This window comes from Zerene cesonia, chromosome 11, assembly GCF_012273895.1.
Source record: "Zerene cesonia ecotype Mississippi chromosome 11, Zerene_cesonia_1.1, whole genome shotgun sequence".
NCBI lineage: Eukaryota > Metazoa > Arthropoda > Insecta > Lepidoptera > Pieridae > Zerene > Zerene cesonia.
Window position 1 is genome coordinate 952,345 of NC_052112.1, and position 11,090 is coordinate 963,434.

Sequence of the window (11,090 nt, forward strand, 5' to 3'; positions counted from 1 at the left end):
TAAAACGTGTACGTGTACGTGTAATTAAAAAAAAATGAAACTCTTATCCTTAGATTTTTGAATCAAAATTTCAAAAAGAAATGAATGTACTTGAAATAATTTTTTGCATGTAAGGCAACTGAGCTTGTGCTGGATGCGTAAGCAATCATCACCGCCCATGAACATTTGCAAAGGTAGGGCCTTTGGATACGCGTTGCCTTCTTTTAGAGAGCGATAAAGAAAGGATTGTCAGCTGGGATAAAAGATTGGACTGGGGATGATGAGGAAAAAGATACTTCCCCCAAAGTTCCTCCGTAGTTTGAGTTAGTTCAATAAGCCTATACACGCCTTCTGAAACTATATGCTTTGTTTAATTCCCGTATGTATTCCACTGTGGGAGTCGAGCACGCTTCGGCACGAATTGGGCCAGCTCGCACCGGGGAAGTACCACACCCCCACAGAAAACCGGCGTGAAATAGTGGCATGCCACTGTGTTTCGTACGGTGAGTGGGGGAGCCGGAGGCCCATTTCCTTTTCCTCACCCGTCCCAGTCCATTCCTTCTTTCCAGTCTACAGTCACTACCTCTGCGAATGTTCATGGGCGGTGGTGATCGCTTACCATCAGGGGAACCACCAGCCCAGTTGCCCGCTATGACATAAAAAAAAATGTAGCTACATAAAACAGTTTACTGCATCCTGACCTTAGTACTACTATATATCCTATCCTACTTCCTATTAATATTATAAAAGCGAAAGTTTGTAAGGATGTGTGTGTTTGTTGCTCTTTAACGCAAAAACTACTGAGCCGATTGCAATGAAATTCGGTACGTATACTTATATTAGCTGGACAACTGGAATACCATATAGGGAACTTTTTATCCTGATATTCCCACGGGATACGGACTTACGCGGGTGAAACCGCAGGGCGCAGCTAATAATCAATATGAGACTATAAAATTATCTACAAGATAATATGACATACATGCTATATCCTCTGTGTAATAATTCATTAAGCCTATCATATGTCCCAGTAGTTCATAGATCAAGGACGTACTGAGACAACCACAGAGGCTAATAATACGCAATATTTATATATCAACGACAATTTATATCCGGCTATAGTATTACCGTTTCAATATCAATTCTCGTAAACCAGAACCAGTGTAGATAGAACTATCTATGAATGGATGTGCGTCACAAAGTGAGACCAAAGTAAAACAAGCCTACACGTGTATCATCACAAAAAGATTTTTTTTTATTATAAATGTGAGGTTATATGTTTTTTAGATCTCGATATAAAATATTATATAATCTTCAAAAATCTACCCTCGAATTGTCTGAATTAGTTCAAATTTATATGGGACAACACGTAAGGTACCAGTTTTGCAATAAAACAGAATCATCAAAATCGATTCACCAAGTTGAAAGGTCTGTCTGTCTATAGTATAGTAGTAGAGGTATGTGTAGTATACACACAAAAGATAAACTGAGAACCTCCTCCTTTTTTTGAAGTCGGTTAAATATGAGAAATATATGCGTATTGTATGTCATAGCGTGCAACTGAGCTGGTGGTTCGCTTGATGGTAAGTGAGCACCACCGCCCATGAACATTCGCAGGGATAGTGCCTCAAAAGACGACTGTAAAAGAATGACGACTGGAAAGAAGAAATGGGCTGGGAAAGTTGAGGAATGCGAACGGGCTTCTTGCCCCCACACTTATCGTACGAAACACACTAGCATGCGACTATTTCACGCAGGTTATTTGTGGAGGTGTGGTACTCGGTGCGAGCTGGTCCAATTGGTGCCGAAGCGTGTACTACCACATCCTAAAAAATAGAGTATCTTCTTCTTCTTAAGATCATACGAAACAGCTGATAAGGTAATAAATATGAAGGTATTTAAATATGTAGATACAAAAATGTCGATACCCTGTGTGCATCCCTACGGGGTAGATATTGAGAGGTCTGAACATGTTTCTACCTGCTCTTCGACAGCATGACTCAGTCGGACATTCATCATGCCTTTATTAGACCTTACAGTGGACCTCAGACGTATTTAATTTAAAGCGATGCATTTCTCATAGCGTTATGACTATTTATTTAAGATATTGCGTCGGGATAATGATTGACTCATACACTTTTAAATTTTAATAAATTATTGAAATAAGTGGTTGAAAATTTTGTAATTCTTTTGTTTCTCAATATAATGGCGTTCCATAACATCATCCTACTATCCTATCCTACTAATATTATAAATGCGAAAGATTGTAAGGATGTGTGTGTGTGTGTTTGTTGTTCTTTCACGCAAAAACTACTGAACCTATTGCAATGAAATTTGGTACGTAGACAGTTGGACAACTGGAATAACGTATAGGCAACTTTTTTATCCCGATACAGACTTACGCGGGTGAAACCGCGGGGCGCAGCTGGTTTATGTATTATTTAATTCTAAGAAAGTTAAATTGCAATTATTATTGTTTCATTAAATACCAATAATCAGACGTCATACATTTTCACAGAAGGAACATGACACCTACAAACTTGAAAATACTTGGTAAGCTTTCTCAACTCAGCCCTTGAGACCGCTATAATTTGAAGAAATCTTAGTGACCTTACCTTGCTAGCGCAGTGCTTCTACAGCTAGACTTAAGAGATCACATGGGCTGTCTTTTTCTAAACATTTCATCCTTACTTACTTCGTCACTTAGCAAGACATCGAAAAAACGTTTGTAAATCCTAAATTACAGGACAGAAGAAAGAAAGAAGAACATTTTTAAGCTTAGCATTTTCAATACCAATACAGTTTCGGAACCGAGGCTAAATAAATGTTTCAGTATACTCTCTAATGCATCATATTAAGAGTTGCAAATGAAAATACCAGCTAATGAAATATTTCTTAAGTAGATTTTAAAGTTACATATCATTCTATGATCGTGATCCCACCCACTAAATATATAAGCATAGACTAGCAGATGGTGAAAAAGAGTAGATAGTAAGAAATCCATTTCATTATCCCACTATTTTAGTTATATCGCAAATATTTGTCGTCATAAACTCTGCACCATGTGAAGCAGGAGCCATTTAAAATCTTATGAGCATAGCACAGAACAGGGAACTTTCTAATGTAATACACAATTAATCAAAGATTACATAAAAGAGTGCAATAAACTTCTAGCTATAGCCTACCAATATGAGGACAAGCTTTATTTAAAGTCGAGACAAATTGCTTAATATAATGGTCAATAGAAATAAATTACGCCACAAAGCTTGCCATTCCGATCTACCTGCGGTGGTCGTTTATTTTTTGCATTCCATAACCAGCGCCGTGAGAATGCGAACTGTGTGATTCATCATTTATTGAATACGAATATAGGAGACTAGCTGCGGCCAGCGGTTTCACCCGCGTACGTCTGTATCCCGTAGGAATATCGGAATAAAAAGTTGGCCATGTGTTCTTAAGATATTATCGAAATCATAATCACTCTACTCATATTATCTGTCAATAAAATATCTATAACCATTGACACCATGCACCCCACGCTTTTTTTAAAATAAAATATTTTTTTTTTTACTCACACTATTATTAATTTATATTCATTGAAATTTTTAACACCATTTTCTTAATTTAAATTCATTTAAATTTATTTTTCATTTTTTAGTTCGGTTTTCTATAAAAAGCGTGTTTTTAGTTTTTTTAAACTATTATTTATTTATAAACCGCTGGTTTCGGTTCGACCAACTGCATAGATTCTTTTAAGGTTTATAGCCTCAGATCTTTTGACTAGGTGATTTCGATGATGCTTCTTTTATTTGAAAGCTGATGCCGCCCGTGGGGTCCATTAAAATTGGACTAGTTCTGACAATTTTGCAATACATTTTTTCTTAAAACGTATAACACCTATATCATTTAATGCACATTAAAGATAAGCATGCATTTATAAGAAAACAATTATTTTGATAACGCAAACAGCGATTGCAATACCATTAATGATTATGTTTTTATCATTTAAAGGGCAATACAATGACCGCTACAGTATTATGCATATTTCCGCCTTCTTGATTATTTATTTTATATCTGATTAATGTAAATATATAGTTAAAAACCTTTTAGCATTTTTTACAGTGACATGGAAAATTATCGGTAAATCAAATAAGGCCATATTCATGTTACCGTAAGACCTCTGCTAAAACAATATATTTGTGTCAGTAAAGTCCTCATACAAGACAATACATTAGTCACAAAAATATGCAGTGGTGATACAGTGGACTTCGGACTTCTATCGAAAAGTACTTTATTTCACCCGAGTAATGTAATGTGTCCATTTTTTTCTAAGTCCTTTAATTTGTTTCACCATATACTTATTACCATCGTCATCATTATCAGCTCATGATCTGCAGGGCACAGGTCTTCTATGAGGGCTCAGGCCATGATCCACCGCGCTGGCCCATGCAGGTTAGCAGATGGGATATGTTGTCCAACTTTCAATTCTTGGACTACTAAACTGGTATGCAGTTTCATCACGACGTTCCTTCGCCTTTACAATTTCATACAATTCAATTTTATTCGTCACAAACATAATGAATAACTTTCCTACAAATTTAGTGTGTTTATTTACCTGTGATATATAAGGAAACAAAACAGTTCATCGGAATCTCATTCGCTTTCCTTTTACGCGTGATATTTGTCATACCAAATGCAACAAAGAACAATTGATTCATCAAATTCCAGATAACACGACTCATTGCATATCTCGTTTAAGTGCTGCTAATGTCAATATAATGTACTACTTGTATAAAGAGATAATTAATAACAGTTGATAAGCTTTCTCAATTAGTTGTTACGTGGTAATTGGTTCGTGCTTATAACCAGGTGTGAAGGGCACACGTTTTGAAAGGAAAGTCAAATATATTCACACATATTTTCAAGACATCGTGTCTAAAAGTCTTTATTTATTCTTTATATGAAAATTGAAAAAAAAAATAAAACAACAATATGCAAAATTAAATACAAATGCCATAAGTGCTCTCCGTACTATACAACCGAGCCAGTAACTCTGTGCAAGGTATAGAATTTCATCTACCTATATTTTCGTGGACGGTACTCCGCAGAGAACTCTAATGAGAGATCAAAACCAACATCCCTTAGATATAAAAACACGCCTTAACCACACCCAGAGAGCAAAACAATGCAGTCAGTGAAAACCAACGCTGCTGCATTACTTTGTTTTCGCAACTACCTTCCATTAGCTCCAAGCACATTAAAATCAAACAGCAAAAAACTCCCAACCAGAACTGCAGGTCTAAGGTTAATTCAAACACTGGATACTCGTGTACCCACTTAATTCCACTTATCTAGAAGATAGATCGCGCTGAAGGCCGAAGTCATTGATGGCCCCACATCCCGCGGGAGCCAATTAGTTACATGATCAAGGAAGCAACGTGGGTATTGTTTTTGTACAGAAATAGCATCGAACATTATCATTGAACGTAGTTATATTGAAAATGTGAAGGTTTTTAAGAAAAAATGGGTCATTCCACCTTCATACACGTATACACTTCAAAAAACGTCGTGCTTTGATGGCAGAGCGGTAGAATCTGGGTGAAATCGAGGATCGACTGATTACAATTTGCTCGTAGACTTTTTGACCAATTCAATGGGCAAAAAGGGAAGTTGAGAATATTGTAATACTGTATACAGTTCGTGTTTACAGCGACATCTTAGCTTAGTATCTTAGATTGCGAGAACCTTATCACCCTGAATACTGTGTTCGGTAACTGGTGAAAACTTGTATATATTCTGACATACAAAAGAACAATTATCACAAAATATCTACCAGCATATCATACACAATGATAAAAATTACTGGAATATAAAAAACCTACCAAAACAAACAAAAGAAATGGATAATTTTATATGGTTACCCACAGCATAAGACTCCTACGCTTGATGGAAGGCTTGCTTTGTAGGTAACACGACTTTATCCTCAAACAATCATAAAAGAAGTAAATTAAACTACAATTTAAAAATTCCCGATCCTACTTTGTTTTGTCGGCCAGCTTGCATTTCATTTTGACATAGTGGATAGCATTTTATTAGTTATTATTGTGAAAACATATTTTATCCGTGATTATGTGTCGGCCGACACTTTTCTCCAACATAGCTTGAAAGAACTACCGGAATGAAAAAACCGGATCAAAGTAAGTCCACCCCTTTGAGAGCTAAGATACCATAGACATACTACACAGATGTACTTGTAATAAATGTTTCTTTCTTTCTTTCTTTCTTTCTCTCTTTACTTTTTGGATAGGGGGTTAAAAGTGGAATTTATCATCCTAAACATTCAACATTTGCGTTGCCTTCGCAAATATCATAACTTAATAAGTCTTTAACTTCATTTAGGATATATATGCTGTGCAAACAGAGTGTCCGTACTTGCATTATCTACTTAATACGATGAAGAAACTGCCTTCCGAGAGAAAGATTGGAAAGTCAGGGCTGCGCTTTAAATCTTTACATGTATTGTACAGCAATTTTCTTTAAAAAACTACATAAAATTACAATTTTATATATTATGCTATTAAATATTTATATAATATGTAATATTATAGAGTCGCAGAGTTTGTTTGATTGGATAATAATAATCTCAGAAACCACTGATCCGATTTGAAAAAACTTTTCAATGTTAAATAGCCAATTTATTGAGCTAGGCTATTTTTCACTATGCTTAGACAAAAAAAAAACAATAGAAGAATGTTTCGAAGCGCTCTTCTTCATAATTGTATCGGGGATTTTTTTTCTATTGACAGCTTCCGCTGCGTGCGCTGCGAGTTAGCGTTAGCCCAAAGTTACTATTCCACGCGGACGATGTCGCGGGCGGAAGCAAGTATACAATACACATGGACATAGAATATATCTACACACTATTAAATACATAATAATATAATAATAATTGTAAAGATAATCAGATTCAAATGAACCACGTTGTAAGTTGTGAAGATTTCATAAAGAAATTAAATAAACATTCGTTATCTTTAGGAATGTTTCCTAAACATGTTTCTAAGTATATCAAATTCAATGGCCTAATGAGCGTCTCTCGATTCATGAATATTACGCCACGCATTCCTCACCGTTATTCGATACATGACACGTGATTAGGGCTGGCATTCACGGGGCGAAGCCCTATTCCCTGAGTTTATCGTATTTTCAGGCAACTTAAAAAAATGATTAGTCTATCAATTCGAGCGTAATTTGTTATCTCGTAGATTTTGACTGGATGAAGCGATTTTGATGATTCGTTTTTTATTTTAAAGCTGGTGTGTTGTGGACAATTTGAAAGCAGTTCAGTTTTTGTTGCTAATTGTGTACACTTATCAAGCATCGAACACAATACAATAATTTCAAGAATTTAGCTTATTATCCTGATTTGTATCGCCAACATTAAATAATATCTATCTATCTATATGAGACAGTTTAGCGGATTCTATCATCAACTTTATTTGTATTTTTAATAACTTAGCTTTTCTTCAATACATGTTATTTAGAAAGAATTATCTAATATATAAAATTCTCGTGTCACAATTTTCGTTGTCATAGTCCTCCGAAACGGCTTGGCCGATTTTGATGAAATTTTTTGTGCTTATCCGGTATCTATGAAAATCGGCCAACATCTATTTTTCAGAAAAGTAAGGCAGAGCAGCGTTTGCCGGGTGCAGCTAGTTATATATAAAGGTTTATTTTTAAACAACATCATTAAATATTATGCATACCAAAAATGCGATACGGTACTTTTGTGTACGAAAGCTTTATAATAACAATAGGCTGCTGCGTATGCGTCTTTGGTCACGTCCGCAATGAGTGTGTAAAGAAATCATTTAATTCATTTCACTATAAAGTCACATTACAGCACTGCTAACTTTCCTTATTCAATCAACGCTATTTTAAGACACTTTTATTAGAGTGTTACCGACTGCTTTCGACTCGATTTTGACCCACAGGAAAGATTTAATTCAAACTTTGTATACATATCAAGTACTAGCTGCGCCCCGCGGTTTTACCCGCGTAAATCCGTATCCCGTAGGAATAACGAGATAAAAAGTTGCCTATATGTTATACCAGTTTTCCAGCTATCTACGTACCAAATTTTATTGCAATCGGTTCTGTAGTTTTAGCGTGAAAGAGCATGAAACACACACACATCGTTACAAACTTTCAGATTTATAATAATAGTTTGATTACACGTGGATTCAATTAATTCGCTTATTATTATATCGGTGATATTGAAACCCTAGCAAGATGTTTCAAATAAAATCAGGTAGCAGCCCTACATATTGTCCATTTAAGGTCACTAATTTATTTCTATTAAGTGCGCTTAACGATACCCTGGCCGTAATTGGGCCTTATTAGTATTAGGAATACATACAGATATGAATGAAATGACAAATTCTCTGTAATATCGCTAACTTTTAGCTGCCTGTTCAACCCTGATAGAGAAACAATATTTTTTATTTCATCCTATCCTATTAATATTATAAATGCAAAAGTTTGTAAGGATGTGTGTGTGTGTTTGTTGCTCTTTCACGCAATAACTATTGAATCGATTGCAATGAAATTTGGCACGTAGATAGCTGGACAACTGGGAATAACATATAGGCAAACTTTTTATCCTGATATTCCTACGGGATACGGATTTATGCGGGTGAAACCGCGGGGCGCAGCTAGAATTTTATATTTTGGCTAGCTGCACGCTGGGATCCGCCCGGGTAGTCCATTTATCGTAATTGGAATAATATAAACTATCCCGTCTTACAACTTGGATCAAACTGCACATAGTGTGCAAATTTGATTAAAATCAGTTGAGTAGTTTAGGAGTCCATCGCGGACAAACATTGTGACATGTAATTTATTATATTGGGATAGATAATTAACTTAAAAACCAAACAGATTCTCATTCAAAACTAAAATAACAATTAAATACGTTGAATGTACACACAGATATCATTGTTTCTTATCAATCATATCCCCGTATCTAGATACTCCTTGACCTACTTGTTGACGAAATTGAATACAATATACATCTCATTGTAAAAACATAGAGCGAATATTTATCCAATTTTAATTTAAGAAATTCTTTATAAGTATAAATATGATCCCACTGTAGGGACGCAGGTTTTCATATAAAAAAATATGGCAACTTTTTATTTTAATATTAAAAATATTGTTTAAAAAAAAGTTGCCAGTTTTCTCTCTCGTAATAATGTGTGGGTTTTCGAGCAAGCGATCGACGCGATTCTTATTGTGTTTAATAGGGAATTTCTGTCATTTGGTCCTATTTTAGAATATGAAGACCTCCCTTCCAGAGAGACCAATTCGTAATTAAGAAGTTTTGTAGTGCTTGACGCGCTAAACCCTCAACCTCCAGGTGGATCAAATTATCTAGAGAGACCCGGACTGGACTATATATTCTTGAATAGAGGTAATTAATGCACAAAAGCAATAATTTTTAAACACAAACACACACTCTCTTAAAAGCGTAAAAGGTAAACAAACAATGTGATTGCAATGAAATTTGGTATGTAGACAGCTGGACAACTGGAATAACATATAGGCAACTTTTTATCCCGATATTCCTACGGGATACGGACTTACGCGGGTGAAACCGCGGGGCGCAGCTAGTACAATATGTTCTCCCATAAATGATACACTTAGGTTATCAATTTTAGCACTGCACTAACAATGCATTGTTGATTAGACATGATACGTCTCAAGAGGTCGTCCTGAGGTACCTACACATGTAAACACTTGGAAACAATACCCTCAATTATCTTCATAAAGGAACGCAGCGATACATCGTGTAATTCGTTTGTATTGAATTACAATACTTATGGCTACATCACACTCTAAATTGTGAAGTCTCTTGTAAACTTTGAAAGTGGGTTTCGGGCATGTTTTCTTCCGCGTTACAGGAGCTGCTCTATCTGCCAAAAGGCATACGCCGTTCCGCCAAGGTAACACGGCTTTTTATAAGATTTTTTTAATTTCAACAGCTATGAGTTATCATAATCCAAATGGAGACAAATCCAACGAGCAAAATCCCTACTAATATTATAAATGCGAAAGTAACTCTGTCTATCTGTCTGCTACGCTTTCACGCCTAAAGCACTGAAACGATTTTGATAAAATTTGGTATGAAGATAGAACTGAACTTAGGTAAGGACATGGGCATCGCGAAAAAAGGGTAGAAAGGGTTGAAAGAGTGGATGAAAGTTTGTATGAAAGTTCGTTATTGTCAAACCGATTTTGATGAAACTTGGTATGATGATGAAGCTAAAGGTGGGAAAGAACAAAACATACTTTTTAATGCCAAGAAAATACTACTGCTTACCATTTCGCGCGATATAAACGAATTCTACGCGGGCGAAGCCGCGGGCGAAAAGCTAGTATAAAATAAACACTATTAAAATCCGTTGCTGTTCTGAGTCATACGTGGAACTGTAACTCCTCTGAATACATTTCATGTATACACATAGATATATTAATGTATGGTCTCATATTTATGATCCTAACATAAGACTATCTTACAAGTCAGTAGACAAATCTCTTTTACATGCTAGCCGCTTGCCCGGTGCCGCATGGTTTGCGCGGCATAAAAACAACATAGCTTATATTAGATACTCGATAAAAATGTACCTTGTAAATGGTAAAATAACTTGTATCAAACTTAATAACCGGAGGCGGAAAAGGAAAAGGTTCCTTTTCCTCACCCGTTCCAGTCCATTCCTACTTTCCAGTCGTTAATCCTTTCCTTTTCCCTCACCCCAAAAAAGCGAGCAGCCCATTCGCAAAGGCACCTTTGCGAATGTTCATGGGCGGTGGTGATCGCTTACGATCAGGCGAACCACCAGCTCAGTTTCCTGCTATGACATAAAAAAAAAATTTACGCTGTACTAATCTTATATATAAAATTCTCGTGTCACAATGTTAGTCTCTATACTCCTCCGAAACGGCTTGACCGATCCCTCTGAAATTTGGTAAGCATATTGGGTAGGTCTGAGAATCGGCTAACATCTATTTTTCATACCACTAAACGATAAGAGTAAGGCAGAACAGCGTTT